The 17,689-nt window shown below is 33.7% G+C and overlaps 1 pseudogene; it reads left to right on the forward strand.

Moving 5' to 3' along the window:
- Positions 1 to 329: 329 nt before the first annotated feature.
- LOC134252947 (uncharacterized) lies at positions 330 to 17,661 on the forward strand (annotated as a pseudogene).
- Positions 17,662 to 17,689: the final 28 nt, after the last annotated feature.

Consider the following 17,689-nt stretch of genomic DNA (forward strand, 5'->3'; position numbering starts at 1 on the left):
ATGTGACACTTTTTTATGTTGAATTTTGGCTTTTGAAATTTTTGAGGTATGCACAATGAGACATGTTGCATAATTAACCTGCAAAGATATGTCTTTTATGGGTATTTTAGTTAGTTTATGACTTATTCAAGATATTCAAAGAAAAGAATAAACAGTTTGACAGAAAATTCTGAAAGTACGGACCTACCTTAAGTCAAAATAATATTTATTTTTTTTCATGCAAAAATGGACAGTTTATAGAACCTTCATAAAAGGTTCAATATAAAACTAAATGTGTAAATAAAGGCACATAAACTGTCCAAATGACCTGCATAAAAATCTCTTTACAAATGAATTGCCGGAAATAAGATGCAAATCTGGTTCAAATTGAGGATAAACGTGAAGGCAAATGGTTAAAAAGACAATATCCGAGGATTAAGACAGGTATATACATAAAAAAATCAATAGTCCTAATTTTAAAAAAATATTTATTAAACCACTATGGTACAACACACCTCTGGATCAGCCTAAATCTGGTGTCCATTTTTATGCCCCCGTAATCGAAGATTGTGGGGTATATATTTTTACCCTGTCCGTCTGTTTGTTTGTCCACAAAAACATTAACCTTGTCCATAACCTGTGAGTGGGTGGGGCTATTGCTTTCTTATTTCACAGATGTATTCCTTATGACAAGACCTTTTTTAAGGTACCCCCAAATTTGACCTCGTGGCTTTGACCTAGGAGTTTGAACCACTTTATAAAGTATTCCTAACTTTAACCATAGCAAAACTAAAATCTGAATATTTAGTGCTAGGGCTTTTACACTTCACATGTGTATTTGCTGTGACAAGACCTTTCACTGAGTATAAAATATTTGACCTCTTGACCTTGATATTGGAGTTTGGCCCACTTTTAAAAAAAACTTTAAATAGCTTGACCATAACTTTTGAACAGTTAGTACAAAGGCTTTCATATTTGCATAAGTGTATTCTGTGTGTCAAGACATTCCTTTGGGTACTACAATTTTGACCTTTTGACATTGACCTTTGAGTTTAATTTGCATTTGAGAATAAATTAAATTTCAACCCTCGCCATGAGCTGCCAATCTGGGGCATAAGTGTTTCACAAACACATCTTTTTAATTTGGGAAAATTTACACACTTAATCAATATTTTCTTTAAATTTCTTTGTTAGAAAATGAACTTACCGGTATTTCATGTTTTAGAGTTTCGAAGTATGAATTTCTTATCATGCATAATTTGATAGTAAATTGTTCGCGCCATTGCTCTGATATCATAGACCGAGTGTCAATCCTAGTCAAGCGAAGTTCTTACTTCCTGTGTTCACTAAACACATCTAATCAAATTTTTAAAGACTCGTGAAAAAATATCTTTCTATCTTGAATAGAGCCTATTTCAATGGAATTATATTAAGATGAAAAATAAAACAAGCTAATTCAGAGAATTTGAGTCCCCCGCTTAAGGAAAAAGTAAAACATGCGCAGTTCGGGGGGAGGGTGGGAGGGGGGGGAGTTGGATCCCCCTCACTGAATTTGTAGAATTATTAAATGTATACATGCATGTATACTAAAGCAAATAAAATATACCATTATCGATATAAAGATTTAATTGCTTATTCTTTATTAGTGTATAGAAGATTCTTTTTATATGGAATATTTATAACACTGTAATGATTTTATGAGTTTGTACAAGCCAGACCTCGTAAATATTTCATTTCGCGTGCTGAATACTATTATTTAGTAAAAAAAAAAAAAAGTATTTAAAAAAAAAAGTTGTCCGTCCAGGACTTGAACTCGGGACCTCAGGGGAAGCGAGAAACATACCACTAGACCACGGAATCGCTTTTCATGAAGTCAAGTATATGCAGAAGTGAAGTCACACACATGTATACATTCATGTTCGGTATTGTCAAAATTTTACACAATCTATGGTGTTTGATTTATTTAGCCTTTATTAAACAGTTCTAATATATGTAATGTGGTAAAGTGTAAATATTTAAAAAGAGTGTTTAGTTTTAGTATTTTAGAATTTTTCATTTATTTGACATGCATATTATTATCTGCTAAATAATTTTGATATGATTATTTCCAGGAATTTATTTAATTTAACTTATTTATATTTCAGCAGTTTATTATTTATTTAAGGTATATTATACTTAAGAAGCTCTTATTATAATTATTCAGAAATGAATTAAGGATTATTAGATATAAGTTTTCCCTTATACTTACTTATAGCTATAAACATTGAGAGGTCAGTGACCAATGAAGTGACCCGACAATGAGATTTCTTTGGTCGAAATTTTGGAGGGAAATCTCTTTGTGGGTAGAGTTATTTTTGGGTAGAACTGGTCATATACCAGTCTTCGTGTCCAAGAGGACAGGGTGTACATGTTTATCTTGGTGACTCCTGAGTGTACTATTTTGGTACAATCTGTAATTCACTTCATCTATATTTTCATTGAGGGTGTATTTCAAGGATCTCAGGTCTGTTGTTATATTATTTTGTATGATTGTGATTTTGATTTTGTGTGAAAATGAGTGAAAAAGGTGTTAGAATGGTGAGTGAAAGTTTGAGAGTTTGTGTACTTGTGTAAATGAGAAACATAAATATTTTATATGACATTTCACTCTGGTTTCGGTCATGAAATTGTACATATGTAGGACTGAGTGAAATGAATAAATTAGTGTAAAGTTGTAAAACTAGTTTTGTAAATAACTTGTATAACTATAATGCTATTTATCATAAAATTTGGAATTTTTTCTTTTATTTCATATAATTTAAATAATCCTTTTCAATTAAAAGCATAGGTATTTTTCATTAATCAGTTATCATTATTAAAGATTTTTATATCAGCTAAGGGAGATTACTCATTTTTATGCATTCTTTCTAGGACTGACAGGCATGTGTATGCATATGCGGTAGTATGTAATACCAAGACCTTTTGACCATATTGAAGGTAATTTTGTGTTGTTCTATTATACAGGTCGGAGAGAATACTCGAAATCGGGTATTATTCGTGAAATCGCGTATAATACTCGATATTAGGGTATCGTTGAATCCGCGAAATCGGGTATTCCGTGCAACTTTCTATAAAAACTAAAGAATAAAGCAACGGCGCATTATGCCAGTAACTGTTACTTGTACATCAGTATCTTGTGGATTTATTTTTATTAAACCTAATTCATACGGTTGTCAAATAAGTTTAAAATCACACGACAAACACTGCTGGGGTAACAAAGAGGACACAATGGCGTTATTATTTTTCAATATAATTTCTAAAATCAAATAACTACACTTCGTTTGTCTTTATTTCCCATTAAAGTATTCCATATACTTAATTTTGTAATTTGTGCACTATTCATAAAACGTGAAATTTTATTATTAAAGAAATTAAACGACTAACGCCGTGTTATGTATTTTTACTGAAAAAATGTATGGCGTCCCTTTCTCGTGAAATATAAATTATTCCTAACAGTTAGAAAGTACAGTATAAACGAGTCATAATTGTATATCTCTGCCATTATAGAATACCAACGTTATTTTAAAGAAGAAAATAAAATAAGATTAAATAAATACCCACAGGAAAACAGTTTGAAAATAGCTAATTGAAGGTGAGTATTTTTTTTTTTATGTCAATTTAGCATTGAATTTTTATTAAAAGACACAGTAAATTTTTTGGTTCCATTTTAATCGATACAAGATGTGCTATTTTACCTTTATTTTATGCATTAAATTTTGTGTGAAAATTGAGAGCGAGAAGTCATATGAACAGGTTTTTCTTTTTTTTTTGGGGGGGGGGGGGGTGGGGGGTGGGGGGGGGGGGTTGGTATAAATAAAAGTCAAATGTGTACATTTTTTCATGAGCTTATAATACATTGAATTTCTCAATATAGATCGATCGAGGTACAGTCATATTGAAATATGAATTACATAGTCAAGTTTTCACATTTCTCATAGTTTTTACGTTTATGAACATGTTAATGAACAAACTGAAATAATGGAGTGTTCAATTGCCTTGGAAACTCTTGTCTTACATTTTGGGAATATAATTCCTAATCGGACATTAAAATTTCATAAAAATCGTAGCCACTTCCTTTCTTTATTATACTATTTGATAGATAGGGTAAATTTTACCTCTTTACCTTCTATATTTTTTTTTATATCGCTATCTTATACTTCATTATAATATGCTAATACAACGCACGAATCTGATTGGTTCTAGACAATATGTCACAGTTTTCTTTTAGTTATTTTATCTATGATACTTATAACTCATGGCAATAACTTTTCCTAATACTCATCTATAATGAAAAAATGTGTTTAAAAAATAAATATGAATTCTAGTTACTTGTAGTTTTATATTGTGTTAGAAAATAACAGGTTGCTTTTTGTTTACCTACAATGCATATGATTTTTATTTGATGAATAAATCTTCCCTACGATTAAAAATATATGACCGAGTTTAACCGACCGTGACATTCAAAGAGAGGTCTCTTGGACACATGTAGAACACAGTCGAGGTTGTTTTGTCAGAGGTGTTCAAGAAGCCTTTAACCCCCCCCCCCCCCCTTTTGAAGTCACCAAGAAATGGTAAAATATTGATGACTTAGCGAAATTAAACGATTCAACAGTTATGTTCTCTCATAAGCTGTATTCCTGAAACTATCACTGTCTCTGCTAAAATGTTGAAGACATATTCTGCAAATATGTTTGAATGATAAATGAAAAAGAAAAGATTTTCAAAAAAAGAGAAAAAGGGTTCTTTTAGCTGAAATTTTAGACATGTTTATCATTACATTATTTATACATTCATGAATAAATTTGTTTTTATGCACAGGATGATTGTGAAAGTTATCAATGACGCATAATTAGATACGATAGACAATCCCTTGTTTATACATGGCATCATATCTGGTGTGTGAAATGTGTTTCCGTATAATTTGATTTATTTACAAATTGTTCATGTTTGTCGTGTTGATGTGGAATTATTATAAATTCCCGAATTCTGATACTTTACAATTCTGTTGTGTTGGGAATGAACATTAGGAAGATGCATATACTTTCAACATAAGGAAAAATATAAAGCAAATCGAACGCCTTTTTGTGTGCAGATCATGAAATGTACTGTGCTCCACGGGGATTTGTTGTCCCGAGCGCATTAATCTTGACGCCCAAATTCTTACTTGGCTAGTGATACCTTTAGAAAACATGTGTATCTAGATGAAAGTTAACTCGGCAACATGCGCCATCCCATTGTTTAAGTTTTATTAGGTGATTATACACCTCCTATACCCGATTTCGCGGATTCAACGATACCCTAATATCGAGTATTATACGCGATTTCACGGATAATACCCGATTTCGAGTATTCTCTCCGACCTGTTATATACGTATGTATTGACAGAACTTTATTTTGAGTATTTGTCTTGCATGTTTACATTTTGTGTTGAATTGAATTTCATTTGTATTCAGTCGAATGCATGAAATCATATTTCTGTGTAAATGTTCAGTAAGATTATTTGATTATGAATGATTTAAAATCAGATAATGGTTATGATAAATTATTAGGATTTTCTTTTATTTTAAATTACTAAATTGTCAAAGGAATTATTTTTGTGATAAATTGATCTGTGATAAAGAAGTGGTAATTATTTTTATATAAATTTAATACAAAAGAATATGAACTATAAAATATGAATTTGTAATGATAACAAATACTATATTGCAGTTGTATACATATTTTTCATCTTTTCTAATAATTGTTATTGTTATTACAGAGTCTACTACTACTTATACTTGTACTACTAATAAAATCAACTAAACCAGAAAAACGATGTTGTCATTCCAAGAACCCTATTACATTTTGGCACCCAACGATGGTGTTTCTACTACAACTCAGTCCTGGTATTTAGATCGGGCTCGGAATTCACCCCCAACACCGGAAAGTGAAAGTAAAGTGTGCATGTGGGCATTTGTGTTTTCCAACTGTTCAACGCTGGAATAATTCGATATTTACCTCCGGAGGGATCAGGAATCAAGGAATCAGGGACCAAGACATTAAGAAGTTCTACTTCTGGTAAATATACTTAGCTGTAGTGCGATATTTACATATAGAACTGAGCTCTGTGTACGCATGTTCTGAACCAGACAGAATTCATCGTCGTCAAAATGCACTTGTGTCAACGAATTGTGTTTCCCTTAGTAATAATCTAGGCCTAGACAAATTTACTGTATGCATACAATTACTTGCTATTCTGCAGAAACATTATTGTGTGTTTAATGTGTATATTTGACTCTGTAGACAATATGGTAAGAGCTTGTTGTGTATTTACTTGACTTGCATAGTCATACTCGAATTTTTGGTGTTTTTCTGAATTAAGTCAAGGTCAAGGTCACGGTACCGGAAGTGTGTTTGTTTACATTTTTTTCTCTCCCTTTATTTTTTATTTATTTTTTTTTTTTTTTTTGTTGGTATTCAGATAAGGCATTCATTTATTTATTTTTGAAAAGAAAAGCATTCATTAAATGAAATAAATAGGAGTATAAACCATTAGGAATTTCAGATAAGTTGAGAGATAGTGTTGACTGAAAGGAAACACACATTTGATTGCACCCAGTTGTATTTTCTTTGAAGTTGTGATTTGAAGTTCAGTGGTTTGTTGTTCAAGGGGTTGTGTTGTATTTGGTTCTGTTGATTGTAAGTAGGTTACATTTCTGATCAATTTTAGTATGTCATCAGTTGTCCTCATTTATTTTTCATAGTATTAATTAGGCCAATAGTTATTTAGTTTGATAAGACATCTAATCAAATTTGCATTTCAGGTTTAATTATTTTTTTTTCAGCTGATAATTAGTGAATTTAATTAAGTTTAGTTGTTTACTTTATTTAAATTTATTTAGAATTTAGGAATTACAACTTGATTTTGAAATCTCCTGTGACTTAGTCGTGATATTACTCGAGTGTACATGTACAACGCGTTTTCGTGTTTTGAATATTCAATTCTATTTTCCGCAAACTCCGACTACAAACAGCATGGCAACTGGGGAAGATAAAAAGAACACTTAATTGGAAAATACAGGAGAAGAGAGTCAGGAAACAAATGAAACACAAGAAAATGAAACTGAGGATGAGTACGACAGTTTATTAAAAACACTTAAGGAATTGAAAGAGATGCCAAAAGTTATTAATCCAACTGATCTTAAAGCATGGATGCAGGAATACCTGAAGAAATCAGGAGAAATATTAACAGGAGGCATACAAAAAGCAGAGGCAGAGAAAGGGAAACAATTCAACTTTCCACCAATGACTTTTAAGAAGGATCCAGAGCTCGAGACTAGCATTGATACGCATCTAGATGAAAATACCTCTCTTACAACCTCCATTGGTGAAACCCAAGAAATTTAAGATGAAAGAGGATTGCAGCTCTAGTAGTCCATTTCCTGTGTCATCTACAGAGACAGTGATGACAAGTATTCTAAAGGAACCACCAAAGATTTCTACATTCTCAGGAGGGATGAATAAGAACGAAACATCATATGACCTTTGGAGATATGAGGTCAGTTGTTTATTGAAGGAAGAGATATATTCACGTCCATTGATACTTCAGTCAATTAGACGATCACTGAAAGGAGAAGCAGGAAGAGTTCGGATGAGGATAGGTCCTGAAGCTTCCATTGAGGAAATATTGCAGAAAATGGACTGTGTTTTTGGAGATATAGAAAAGAAAGAAGATATCCTCGCTCATTTTTATGGAGCTAGACAAAAGGAAGATGAGACGGTTACTGCGTGGAGTTGTCGCCTAGAAGATATTTTAGGCAAAGCTGTTATTCAAGGAATAGTTAGAAGGAACGCTATGGATGGTATGCTTCAGTCAATGTTATGGACAGGACTGAAGCCATCTTTGAAAGACATAAGTGGTCACAAGTATGACGCAATAGAAGATTTTGATGGTTTACGAGTAGCTCTAAGACAAATCGAGATGGATCAAGTGTCAAGAGTATCTACCACAGGAATGAAGCAAATTGCCAAAGCGACCATTTTCAATGATTCCAGTGATATGCAGGAAATCAAGGGGATGATACAACAACTCTCAGTCAGGATGGGCAAATATGAATCAAAGAAACAGCCAGGAAGACAGGAAGGTCAAAATTATTCATCAAATCAGCAATATGTAAGACCAGGTCTTCAATTTAGACAAAGATTTCCATTGGTAAATCAATACCAACCAAGATTTCTACAACAAGGGCAGCAGATTAGACAGTTTCGACCATTTCAATCTCAATTCAACCAGAGACCACCAACACCGCGAACGCATGGCATGGATGAAGTGCAGTGTTTTCGTTGTGGACAGTATGGCCACATTAAATTAAGCTGTAGAGTGAAAATAGACCATACACGCAAGAATTTAAACATGAAGAAGCCTATGGAACAGGGCCATCAATTATCTTGAACTACACAATTAGGTCTTACAAACGAAGGAAACAGAGTGCCAGCAGGATTAACTGGTGAGCCTACAGAAGCAGAAATATTTATCAGACAGTAGCCTGTTAAATGTTTGCTAGATACTGGATCAACAGTCTCAACTGTATCAGAAAATTTCTAAAAGAAAATTTAAAGGATGCAAAATTACAAGATTTGGCTCATATCTTGGATATTGAATGTGCAGGTGGAGAAAAGCTTCCTTATTTAGGCTACATTGAACTTGAAATCCAAATTCCAGATTTACAGGAAAATTTTCCGATACTACTTCTTGTGACGCCAACGAGCAACTACAGTTCTGAAGTTCCCATTTTACTAGGCACCAATATTCTGCTGACAATCATGGATAAACTCAGAGAACAACATGGCAACAAATATCTACAAAATTCTAAATTGAGAACTTCATGGTATTTGGCCTTTAGATGCATCACCATTCGGGAAAAAGAACTCAACAGGAATAACAATACTTTAGCTTTAATAAGAAATGCATCTCACCATCCATTAATTATTCAGCCAAATTCCGTCATGGAAATTCCAGGGGGAATGTACAAACAAATTCCCTATGTCAATACAACATGTATTCTGCAATCATCAGAAAACTCATACTGCTATCAGGATTTAGATGTTGAACCGCAGCTTATAGATTATAACTGCAACAACACTAAGCAAATCATCAATATATGTGTTTCAAATGTGACAACAAGAACTATCAACATTCCACCCAGAGCAGTCATCTGCGAGGTACAGCAAGTCACAATAGAACAGATGCCACAGACTATTGAGACAGCAGATGCAGATGTCATGAAGAAAATAACCATTATGAAGTCAACATTATCAGACGAAGAATATCAGAGAGGAAAACAACTCATAGAGTCATTCAGAGATATATTTTCCACTGGTGACAATGACATAGGACACACAGATCAGGTCAAGCATAGGATTGATTTATTGGACGATAAGCCATTCAAACAACGATACCGTAGTATACCACCATCCATGTACGATGAAGTCAAGAAACATATTCAACAACTTTTGACAATGGGCATAATAAGACCTTCCCACAGTCCTTGGGCATCCAACGTCGTTCTAGTCAGAAAGAAAAATGGAACCTTAAGACTATGTGGATTACAAGCAACTCAACAAGATCACTAAGAAGGACAGTTATGCTTTACCTAGAATGGAGGAAATTTTTAATTGCTTAGAAGGCAGCAAATACTTCAGTATTATTGACATGAAAAGTGGATACCATCAGATTGAGATCAAAGAGAGTCATAAAGAAAGGACAGCATTCACTGTTGGTCCTTTAGGATTTTTCGAGTATGAAAGAATGCCATTTGGATTGACAAATGCACCGGCAACATACCAACGCATGATGGAAAATATCCTACATGACTACCATCTGAACATATGCTGCATATTTATTGACGACATCATCATATTTGGAAGAACATTCGAGGAACATCTACAAAACTTGGAAAAAGTACTCACTAGGATACGACAGGCCAATCTGAAGTTATCACCAAAAAAATGTAGTTTCTTCTAGGATAAGGTAATATATATAGGGCACATTGTATCATCAGAGGGAATTGAGATCGACCCGGAAAAGATGGATAAAGTCAACGAAGAGGTAAGAAAGTTCATCGGTTTTGTAGGATACAACAGATGATTTATAAAGGATTTTAGCAAGGCAAGTAAACCTCTGACAGATCTTATGCCATCGCCACAGAAACAGAAGACTAGGAAAGCAAACGTTAGGAAATGGGAATGGGGAGCAAAGCAGGAAGAAGCCTTTAGAACTTTGAAATGCCATCTAACATCTGCACCAATATTAGCATATGCTGACAGCCGTTCACCTTTTGAGCTTCACACTGATGCATCTGGAGTAGGATTAGGAGCTGTTTTTTATACCAGCATCAGGACGGGATGAAGAGAGTAGTCGCATATGCTAGCAGAGGATTAACGAAGTCAGAGGCTAGATACCCCCCCACATAAATTAGAATTCCTTGCTATGAAATGGGCCATTTGTGACAAATTTAAAGATTACCTTTATGGACAGGATTTAACAGTGCTGACGGATAACAACCCTATGACGTATGTGCTAACGACAGCCAAACTAGACGCCACAGGACACTGATGGCTTGCCGCATTGTCAGCATTTAATTTTAATATGCTATACAGACCAGGAAAGAAGAACAATGATGCTGATGGACTTAGTTGAATTCCACCACCTGTTAACATGGAGTCAATTTCCTTAGATTCAGTCAAGGCCATCTGCAACTCTAGGATTTCTGGACCTTATATAGAAAACTTATCAACAACAATAAATATGGAAGATGAAGGAACAATTGCATTAGACAAAGAGATCATAGATTAGACAAAAGCACAGAACATAGACCCAGAATTACACAAGATCATTAATTTTGTGAAGTTAGGCAGAAAACCAACAGTTGCAGAAATTGGACCATCACCTTACATCAGACAATTTCATCACCTCAAATTGCTGAATGACATACTGTACAGAGAAGTTATCTACAATGAGGAAATCAAGAAACAGCTAGTTCTACCATCAGATCATATAAATACAGTTTTGAGAGCATTACACAATGATATGGGCCACCCTGGAAAAGATAGAACATTGTCATTAATACGAGAAAGATTTTACTGGCCAGGAATAGACAGAGATGTAGAGGATTGGTTACGTTCATGTGGGAGATGTGTTAAAAGAAAAACACCAGTGAATCAAAGAGCTCCATTTATAAACATCGAGACTTATTTTCCCTTACAACTCGTGTGTATGGATTTCCTGAGCCTGGAAAAATCTGAAGAAGGACAGGAGAACATACTCATCATTACAGACCATTTTACTCGCTATGCTCAAGCCATTCTAACTCACAATCAGACGGCTAAAACAACAGCAAGAGCCTTATTTGAAAACTTTATAGTGCATTATGGGATACCAGAAAGAATACACTCAGATCAAGGGACCAATTTCGAAAGTGCCATCATCAAAGAACTTTGCATTTTGACAAGTATGAAGAAATCTAGGACAACCAGTTACCATCCAATGGGAAATGGCATGTGCGAAAGATTTAACAGAACACTTTTAAATATGTTAGGAACTTTGGAAAAAGAGAAGAAAAATGATAGGAAAACTTATGTACCATCACTCGTTCATGCCTACAATTGTACCAAACATGAAACAACAGGAGTATCACCATATTTTCTAATGTTTGGAAGGAATCCGAGATTACCAATAGATATTGCATTTGGAATTAGAAAAGAAAATCAGGATTGCAAGACGAAGTACATCAGTGAATTGAGGGAAAGGCTTGCGAGCGCATACGAATTAGCAGAGAAGAATGTAAAGGAGGCACAAAAGAGACAAAAGACAACATATGACAGTAAGGCTAGAGGAATATCTTTACAAAAAGGAGACAGAGTTTTAGTAAAAATTTTAACATTCGAGGGAAAACACAAAATTTCAGACAAATGGGAGGATACACCATACATAATAATTAGGGATGTCAACGAATATTCGAATATTCGAATATTCATTCGATGAGTTGATATTCGAATATAAATTCATGATTCGAATATTCGGATTTTAAGTATACAAGCATCAAAAAGAAAAGAAAAATCTGGCAAAAACTGAAGTTTTATCAGAAATTGAATCAAATTCTTATTGTTGACCAATAATATTTTATTTAAAACAATATTAAAAGACACTCCTCTTGGATTACCCTAAAGGTGTGAAGAGTGTGTCTATTAAAATAGTATAAATTATTCATTTGATCATTTAATTAGATGTATAACAGTGTCCAGTACTTAGAATTAGTTTGTATTGTTGAAAGGACACATTTTTGTTTATGTATACATCATTTAAAATCTTTATCAGGAAATTAATTAGCTAAAATTAATTGCGTTTAATTTTTCTTCATTAGATAATTGTTCTGTGTGGTATAAATTTGTAGGGTTATCAGTTTACACTTTGGTAAGATGATTAATTAATCTGGAACTTATCAAAAGAATCTTTTGAATTTTCATGGGAATTTTTTTTTACATTTTGGATAAAAACTCTTCATATATTCTGTAAAATATTTTAAGAATATAATTAGAGTGCGTTAACAAAACTCTACATAGAATTTTATTCCAAAATAATGACATAAAACGTATATATTGCTTGACAAAAGAGTGAAGATATAACATATTATAATGCAAGATGTATTTATTTTATCGAATATTCGAATATATTCGAATACTACTACCGAATATTTGAATATCAGTTATTGACAATTTTGACATCCCTAATAATAATAATTCATTTTTTTATTGACCAACCCAACAAAGACATTCCATTATTCACAGTTATGAGAGAAGACGGATTAGGAAGGAAAAGAAACTTACACCGGAATTTACTGTTACCCATTGGTTTTAAAGCCGAGACCACAGATTTTCCACTGCAGGACACAAAACCCATCCCTAAGCCAAGAACCAGGCTGACACGAAATAAAGAGATCACAGAAAGAGAGAATTTAGTGACTGATTCCCAGTCTATAAATGATTCTTCTTCTGACGATGAGACATATGATGTTAAAACAGTCAAGACCAGAAAAATTTTCAAGAAGGATGAGAAGGATGATGCTGATCAGCAGGTTGTACCAGAACAACACCAGGTTATACCAGAGAAACCACAGATTATTCCAGAGAAACCACAGGTTATACTGGAGAAACCACAGGTTATACCGGAGAATGAGGAAATTGTGCAAGAAAATCAGGAAGTGGTACAAGAGAACAAAGATACCAAAGAGACAGAAACAGCAGATGTTCAGGAAGAGGTACCCTTACCTGAAACATCATTACCAGTACCATTGAGAAGATCACAGAGGGTAAGAAAACCACCAGAGTGGTATTCTTCAGGTAAGTATAACACAAAGTCAATGGTGCAGTCACCATGGGAAGAGAAAATCAATTGTATACAAAGTCTTGTTTCCAATACGGATTTATTTTCAGGGATGGAGAAAGATGTCGCAGCAACGATTCTTAACATCATCGACCATGGTTAGCATGACGAGGACGTCATTTGCCACCTGGGGGGAATATGTGGTAAAGTGTAAATATTTAAAAAGAGTGTATAGTTTTAGTATTTTAGAATTTTTCATTTATTTGACATGCATATTATTATCTGCTAAATAATTTTAATATGATTATTTCCAGGAATTTATTTAATTTAACTTATTTATATTTCAGCAGTTTATTATTTATTTAAGGTATATTATACTTTAGAAGCTCTTATTATAATTATTTAGAAATGAATTAAGAATTATTAGATATAAGTTTTCCCTTATACTTACTTATAGCTATAAACTTTGAGAGGTCAGTGACCTATGAAGTGACCCGACAATGAGATTTCATTGGTCGAGATTTTGGAGGGAAATCTCTTTGTGGGTAGAGTTATTTTTGGGTAGAACTGGTCATATACCAGTCTTCGTGTCCAAGAGGACAGGGTGTACATGTTTATCTTGGTGACTCCTGAGTGTACTATTTTGGTACAATCTGTAATTCACTTCATCTATATTTTCATTGAGGGTGTATTTCAAGGATCTCAGGTCTGTTGTTATATTATTTTGTATGATTGTGATTTTGTGTGAAAATGAGTGAAAAAGGTGTTAGAATGGTGAGTAAAAGTTTGAGAGTTTGTGTACTTGTGTAAATGAGAAACATAAATATTTTATATGACATTTCACTCTGAGTTCGGTCATGAAATTTTATATATGTAGGACTGAGTGAAATGAATAAATATGTAAAGTTGTAAAACTAATTTTGTAAATAATTTGTATAACTGTAATGCTATTTATCATAAAAGTAATTTTATCTTTTATTTCATATAATTTAAATAATCCTTTTCAATTAAAAGCATAGGTATTTTTCATTAAATTAATCAGTTATCATTATTAAAGATTTTTAGCTAACATCAACGAAGTTGGGGGAGCTTATGTAATACCCTCGGCTTCGGTGTCAGTGTCGCAGGTTAAGTTTTTTGGAGTGGTTTTCTTTTTAAGTACTTTTTTGTCCTATATTGATTAGACATGCATGAAAGATGCTTCTAATGTGTTTCACTGTACCAGTCAAAGTTTCAGATGCTGCAATTTCAGCAAAGGAATGACCAGGTTAATGTTTTTGGAGCAGGTTAACATTTTTGGTGCAGTTTTTGGTGTAGGTCTCATGTCCAAGGAACTATAAGCCCTATGTTGACCAAACTTGCATGGATGGTACATCTAAGGATGCACATAACCAGGATTGCTTCGGATGCTGAATCTGACCTACATTTTCCGGTTGAGTGAACATGTTAATGTTTTTGGTGCAGGTTTCATTTCCAAGTAACTATAAGCCCTATGTTGACCAAACTTGCATGGATGATACATCTAAGGATGCACATTAGCAGACTAGCATTGGATGCTGAATCTGACCTACATTTTTCGGTTGAGTGAACAGGTTAATGTTTTTGGTGCAGGTCTCATTTCCAAGTAACTATAAGCCCTATGTTGACCAAACTTGCATGGATGATACATCTATGGATGTACACTACCAGAATTGCTTCGGATGCTGAATCTGACCTACATTTTCTGGTTGATTGAACAGGTTAATGTTTTTGGTGCAGGTCTCATTTCCAAGTAACTATAAGCCCTATGTTGACCAAACTTGCATGGATGGTACATCTTAGGATGCATACTACCAGACTTGCTTCGGATGCTGAATCTGACCTACATTTTCTGGATGAGTGAACAGGTTAAAGTTTTTGGGGCAGGATTCATTTCCAAGTTACAATGAGCCTATAATGGCTAAACTTGCGTGGATGATACATCTTGGGATGCATACTACCAGACTTGCTTCGGATGCTGAATCTGACCTACATTTTCTGGATGAGTGAACAGGTTAAAGTTTTTGATGCAGGATTCATTTCCAAGTAACTATGAGCTCTTTAATGACCAAACTTGCATGGATGATACATCTAAGGTTGCATTCTACCAGGCTGGCTTCAGATGCTGAATCTGAACTACATTTTTTTCTGGATGAATGAGGAGATTAAATTTTTAAGCAGGTTTCATTTTTAATTAACTATTAGCCCTATATTGTGCAAACTCGCATGGATGATACATCTTAGGATGCATACTAATGGACTTGTTCCGGATGCTGAATTCGACATACATTTTCCAGATAATGGACCAGGTAAAAAGTTATGGGTGCAGGTCTATCACCAAGAAACTATAAGGCTTAAATAAACCAAACTTGCCCAAATGATGCATCAAGGGATGAAAACTCTTAAACTTGCTTCAGATGCTGGATTTGATCACATTTTTGTGATGAAGAACTAGATTGAAGTTTTTATATAGGTCTATTTCAAAGTATCAGATCCAAATTTCATAAATGTTGCATTTTTGGATGTACACTTTTTGTTGGGTAATTGTGTGACTTTGCCTTACTTAAAGGCAACATTCGTTGAGGTGAGCTCTGTAATCTCTGATTACCTATGTTTATATCAGCTAAGGGAGATTACTCATTTTTATGCATTCTTTCTAGGACTGACATGCATGTGTATGCATATGTAGTAGTATCTAATATCAAGACCTTTTGACCATATTGAAGGTAATTCATGTGTTTTATGTTTGTGTAGTTCTATTATATACGTATGTGTTGACAGAACTTTATTTTGAGTATTTGTCTTGCATGTTTACATTTTGTGTTGAATTGAATTTCATTTGTATTCAGTCGAATGCATGAAATCATATTTCTGTGTAAATGTTCAGTAAGATTATTTGATTCTGAATTATTTAAAATCAGATAATGATTATGATAAATTATTATGATTTTCTTTTATTTTAAATTACTAAATTGTCAAAGGAATTATTTTTATGATGAATTGATCTGTGATAAAGAAGTGGTAATTATTTTTATATAAATTTAATACAAAGAGAATATGAACTATAAAATACATGTATGAATTTGTAATGATAACAAATACTATATTGCAGTTGTATACATATTTTTCATCTTGTCTAATAATTGTTATTGTTATTACAGGGTCTACTACTACTTATACTTGTACTACTAATAAAATCAACTAAACCAGAAAAATGATGTTGTCATTCCAAGAACCCTATTACAGTAATAAGAACATAAAGTCCGCCGAGAACCTGTTTTATACGCAATAACTCTCTTCATGCTCTGTGCTAAAAATAGCAACATGTAATACTATAAATACTAATAAAACAAACGGGGCGGGGCACTTTGAGAGGGGTGAGAGAGGTCCTAGGGAAATAAAATTACATTGCATAAACTCAAAATCTTCTTGAAATATCGCCCGGAAGTGATAGTATTACACACAGACAGAATGTATAAATTCACGACCTTGAACTTTGACGTTTTGACCTCGAAATCAATAGGGGTCTTCATTAGGCCACAGGGAGTTGTTATGTGAAATTTCATTGCAAAAGCTCAAATGGTTCTAGAGATATCGTGTGGAAACGAAAGTGTTATAACAGACAGAATTTGCTTAATTATGACCTTGACCTTTGACCTTTTAACTTCAAAATCAATAGGGTTCTTCCTTAGTCCATAGGGAGTTGCTATGCTAAATTTCAATGCAAAAGATCAAAGGGTTCTCGAGATATCGTGTGGAAACGAAAGCGTTACAGACAGACAGAAAGACGGACGGACGGACGGACAAACCCAAATTAATATCCCCCACTTTTCAAGCGGGGGACAATAAAAGCGTTTGAATGACATAATTATGTACCATATTAGTCACTAAGTACATAAAATCACATGAGAACAGAACTTCCCGTACACACAGCATCGGGCGCTGCTCATGATCAAGAAACTATATATACACATAAAATAAAATTAAACAGAGCAATATGCAAATGAGGTTAAATTATAAGCTAATTTGTATGGACCATTCAGCAATATTTATTTTATCTTGTAATATTTACAACACGTTTCCATTTGCCAAACCGTTATTATATGAAAAAAAGATTTGTACAAATATTATTCTATTTCCATTTTGTTAGGACTTTGGATTGATGCGTGCGATCTAGCAAAAGAGGGTCAATGGATGTTGTTTTCATCCGGGAAGAAAGCCACATACACACCGTAGCACAGTTCTGAACCAAACAATAATAAATCTGTTGAGCATTGCGTTGTCATTCGATTT

This window comes from Saccostrea cucullata, unplaced genomic scaffold (assembly GCF_032062105.1).
Source record: "Saccostrea cucullata isolate Sc308-1 unplaced genomic scaffold, CSIRO_AGI_Scuc_v1 ctg6818, whole genome shotgun sequence".
NCBI lineage: Eukaryota > Metazoa > Mollusca > Bivalvia > Ostreida > Ostreidae > Saccostrea > Saccostrea cuccullata.